The 5,000-nt window shown below is 53.8% G+C and overlaps 1 non-coding gene across 1 annotated transcript in view; it reads left to right on the top strand.

Annotated features, from left to right (window-relative positions):
* Window positions 1-3,506: 3,506 nt before the first annotated feature.
* LOC124728686 overlaps window positions 3,507-5,000 on the top strand; it is a 1,909-nt gene continuing 415 nt past the window's right edge. The window contains exon 1 of the ribosomal RNA XR_007007428.1: window positions 3,507-5,000. This exon is cut by the window's right edge and continues 415 nt beyond it. This is a non-coding gene — a ribosomal RNA (small subunit ribosomal RNA).

The raw sequence follows: 5,000 nt of genomic DNA, 5'->3' as shown, positions 1-5,000 counted from the left end.
GAAGCCGTGGACCGGCAATGACTCCACCCGCACCCGTTCGTGCACCACCCCAACCGCCACACGCGCACCTCCAGCGGATGAACGGCGGAAGTTTCCCGCACTCGTAAAGTGCAATCCACCCCTATAACTTGCGTTTCATGAAGAGTTATTTCCAATATGCGACATTCCCGCTGTCCCTATACATGAGCCGCGACCTGTACCACTTACGAGCGAGAGACGCGATCGCGTTGCTCACTGTACGGCGTCCGATACCGAGCCATCAGCATGTCGGTCCCCATGCGCGTTGCACTCGCACTCGCAGTCGCAAAAACGTGGGGCAAATATATTACGCGGAAGAGCTATAACAGACCGAGCCCCACTGCATGGGGGGAGTCTTTGTCACTAATGTACACAGATGGAACATTTTGGACTGGAACCAGATTACCCGTACACACGGCGCTGATTAGTAATCAATGCAGAGCCATCAAACTACAATAAATATACACAACTGTCCGTATACATGCTGAAAGAGTCTGCCCACAATGGGAACCACACGTCAGCCAGACACTCTGATCACGCACCACTCTCTGCTTCTAACAGGCGCACATACAATATGTAAGCACCAGCATGGAACAACATCCAGTGCATCTTCTCCGCCACATTACACAATCCACACTATCACAACCAGACCAGGAGGTCCATGCGGAAAATACAATATCCCAGCCTTTCGACATCCACCATTGCGCAGACCAGGCACCAACACCCACACATGTCCTATACAACGGTGCACCCAACATCACAATAGTACCTCCTGTCACAGCGCACAAACAATGACATGAGTCAAAGACACAGGTCTCACACAAGCATAGAATTGGAGCGCCGCCTCTAATAAGCCAAAGGTGCATCCTGACGTGACAAATCTGATCATGTCACAAGCATTCACTTACTATAATCACTATCAACGAACCTGCCGCCCCCGCCCCCCCCCCCCCCTACACCTTTCCTTACAACAACGTGTAACCTAACCTAACCTAACCTAACCTATGTTGTACCTTAACCTAACCTATGTTGTACCTTAACCTAACCTATGTTGTACCTTAACCTAACCTATGTTGTACCTTAACCTAACCTATGTTGTACCTTAACCTAACCTATGTTGTACCTTAACCTAACCTATGTTGTACCTTAACCTAACCCATGTTGTACCTTAACCTAACCTATGTTGTACCTTAACCTAACCCATGTTGTACCTTAACCTAACCCATGTTGTACCTTAACCTAACCCATGTTGTACCTTAACCTAACCCATGTTGTACCTTAACCTAACCCATGTTGTACCTTAACCTAACCCATGTTGTACCTTAACCTAACCCATGTTGTACCTTAACCTAACCCACGTTGTGCCTTAACCTAACCCACGTTGTGCCTTAACCTAACCCACGTTGTGCCTTAACCTAACCCACGTTGTGCCTTAACCTAACCCACGTTGTGCCTTAACCTAACCCACGTTGTGCCTTAACCTAACCCACGTTGTGCCTTAACCTAACCCACGTTGTGCCTTAACCTAACCCACGTTGTGCCTTAACCTAACCCACGTTGTGCCTTAACCTAACCCACGTTGTGCCTTAACCTAACCCACGTTGTGCCTTAACCTAACCCACGTTGTGCCTTAACCTAACCCACGTTGTCCCCTAACGTAACCCACGTTGTCCCCTAACGTAACCCATGTTGTCGCCTAAACCTGCTCTGTAATTGTTATACGACTCGTTCAATTAGTGTAGTGTTGCCCACCCGCAACCCTCGCAATATAGTTCGCTACTCGCACTGCCCGCTCCCCTGTGTATCGCTTCATGTTAAACACCTTGCAAGTCTTGCTGACTTTCCACATGCTCCTGCTGTACACTGTAATGTGGATGGCAGCAGGACGTACATGCCGCCCCTCCCCACGTCCCCACCTTGCCCCCCTGCCTTCGCAAGCTGGTTGGTGAGAAGTTTGCATGTTCAATGCCCTTCGCATGCGACGTACTCAGGCTACGTTGTGGTGCGGCCTGTGTCAACCGTCCGCTAATGTCGTACGCGTAAACCACAATCTGTACTGCACATTCGTCCTTATGTACCGAATGATACATCGTGGCACATGTGTGACCGTACAACGACTGCGCCCAAAAACGGCGGACCATACAGTGCAAATATTGTGCACGCAGCTACGTGTCGTCTCCCTATGAGAGCTGGATTGCAGTGTGGTACGCCATAGAGACGTGTGGGAGGAACGGACGCCGTGGATGGCGATCAGCATGAGCTGTCTGTTGATGTATTCGGACCTAGTCGTCTCTCCTCACACACCGTGATGGCATGGTGCACCGCGTTCCATATCTGCGACATGCTACAGAGGCCGGTTGACAGTCGTTCGAGCAATGGACATCGCATACGTACGGGGGCCACCTTCCACGTATTGTCTAGGCGTGCACATTTTGTTGCGTGTATGTGGGCAGACGTAGTGTGGCGTGACACCTGACACAGGCATGCAATAATCGTTGAAGTTGCAAATGGCGATGGACGCCTGCGTTTTCTGGTGAAGTTACGCAAATGAACAAATGGTAACCTGTTGTGGTGCGGTTGTTCTCGCTAGGGGTGAATCGGTGATGGCGACGATAGGTTGAGGTACGAACCGGTTGTTCCAGCGATACCCACCATGCCGACGAAACTGAACGGCATCTGGGTGTGAAGCGATACGCGGCGGTGGCTGGGTGGGACCGTCCCCGGCCGGTGAGGGGGCGCCTCCCGGCGTGCTGGCCGCGCGGTGCGTGGGCGCACGCGCTACAGCCGGCTGGTGGGGGCGGCCAGTGGCAGGCGCGCCGGCCGACGGACGCGGCAGGCGTCGCAGCTGCGCGCCGGCGCACCCTGCGCGCGGCGCCGTGCGGCCAAAGTAGGTCCTCGCGGGCCCGGTGCGAAGCGCGGTGGACATCTTCAGTGTGCTGGTCCGATTGAGGACTGTGTGCGTTGAGGATGCGCCGCCGCCCGGCGCTCGGCGCCGCGACGCCGTCTGCTGCTCGGTCGCCCCAGCGGTTCTCGCTGGTGGTTTGTATCGCAGCTGTGCGGATGTGTTGGCGCGTGCGCTGTGCTGGGAGAGTTCGCTTCGGCACCCAAGTGGGGCTTTTGTCCTTCTGTGGCGCTGGCGTTGGAGCTGCCGGTCACCGTAGGTGGCGCGTGTTGTCTCCCGCCGGCAATGCCACGACAGCACGCTCCCGGGCCTCTGTCGGCAGCGGCAAGCTCAGTTGGGAGCACGGGTGGTCGCACCGAAAGCGTCTACTCGCCTAACTCCGGGCGATTGCGCCTCTCTCGAACCCGACCAAGTACTTGGGACGGCGCTGCGCGCCGCCGGGACCTGAGAGGGTTTCGAGGTGTATTGTGCAGGGGAGCTCAGCCTCCTCCTGTTTGCAGAATGATTGAGCGGACGCTTGCGTGTTCGCGCGGGCCCCCGGGACACACTCCCGGGCGGCCGGCTGCTCAGCTCTAGTTGACGCAGCTCCCTGGTTGATCCTGCCAGTAGTCATATGCTTGTCTCAAAGATTAAGCCATGCATGTCTCAGTACAAGCCGCATTAAGGTGAAACCGCGAATGGCTCATTAAATCAGTTATGGTTCCTTAGATCGTACCCACGTTACTTGGATAACTGTGGTAATTCTAGAGCTAATACATGCAAACAGAGTCCCGACCAGAGATGGAAGGGACGCTTTTATTAGATCAAAACCAATCGGTCGGCTCGTCCGGTCCGTTTGCCTTGGTGACTCTGAATAACTTTGGGCTGATCGCACGGTCCTCGTACCGGCGACGCATCTTTCAAATGTCTGCCTTATCAACTGTCGATGGTAGGTTCTGCGCCTACCATGGTTGTAACGGGTAACGGGGAATCAGGGTTCGATTCCGGAGAGGGAGCCTGAGAAACGGCTACCACATCCAAGGAAGGCAGCAGGCGCGCAAATTACCCACTCCCGGCACGGGGAGGTAGTGACGAAAAATAACGATACGGGACTCATCCGAGGCCCCGTAATCGGAATGAGTACACTTTAAATCCTTTAACGAGTATCTATTGGAGGGCAAGTCTGGTGCCAGCAGCCGCGGTAATTCCAGCTCCAATAGCGTATATTAAAGTTGTTGCGGTTAAAAAGCTCGTAGTTGGATTTGTGTCCCACGCTGTTGGTTCACCGCCCGTCGGTGTTTAACTGGCATGTATCGTGGGACGTCCTGCCGGTGGGGCGAGCCGAAGGCGTGCGACCGCCTCGTGCGTGCTCGTGCGTCCCGAGGCGGACCCCGTTGAAATCCTACCAGGGTGCTCTTTATTGAGTGTCTCGGTGGGCCGGCACGTTTACTTTGAACAAATTAGAGTGCTTAAAGCAGGCAAGCCCGCCTGAATACTGTGTGCATGGAATAATGGAATAGGACCTCGGTTCTATTTTGTTGGTTTTCGGAACCCGAGGTAATGATTAATAGGGACAGGCGGGGGCATTCGTATTGCGACGTTAGAGGTGAAATTCTTGGATCGTCGCAAGACGAACAGAAGCGAAAGCATTTGCCAAGTATGTTTTCATTAATCAAGAACGAAAGTTAGAGGTTCGAAGGCGATCAGATACCGCCCTAGTTCTAACCATAAACGATGCCAGCCAGCGATCCGCCGCAGTTCCTCCGATGACTCGGCGGGCAGCCTCCGGGAAACCAAAGCTTTTGGGTTCCGGGGGAAGTATGGTTGCAAAGCTGAAACTTAAAGGAATTGACGGAAGGGCACCACCAGGAGTGGAGCCTGCGGCTTAATTTGACTCAACACGGGAAACCTCACCAGGCCCGGACACCGGAAGGATTGACAGATTGATAGCTCTTTCTTGATTCGGTGGGTGGTGGTGCATGGCCGTTCTTAGTTGGTGGAGCGATTTTTCTGGTTAATTCCGATAACGAACGAGACTCTAGCCTGCTAACTAGTCGCGTGACATCCTTCGTGCTGTCAGCGATTACTTTTCTTCTTAGAG

Source organism: Schistocerca piceifrons, unplaced genomic scaffold, assembly GCF_021461385.2.
Source record: "Schistocerca piceifrons isolate TAMUIC-IGC-003096 unplaced genomic scaffold, iqSchPice1.1 HiC_scaffold_1169, whole genome shotgun sequence".
NCBI lineage: Eukaryota > Metazoa > Arthropoda > Insecta > Orthoptera > Acrididae > Schistocerca > Schistocerca piceifrons.
This window is presented reverse-complemented; position numbering and strand designations above follow the sequence as displayed.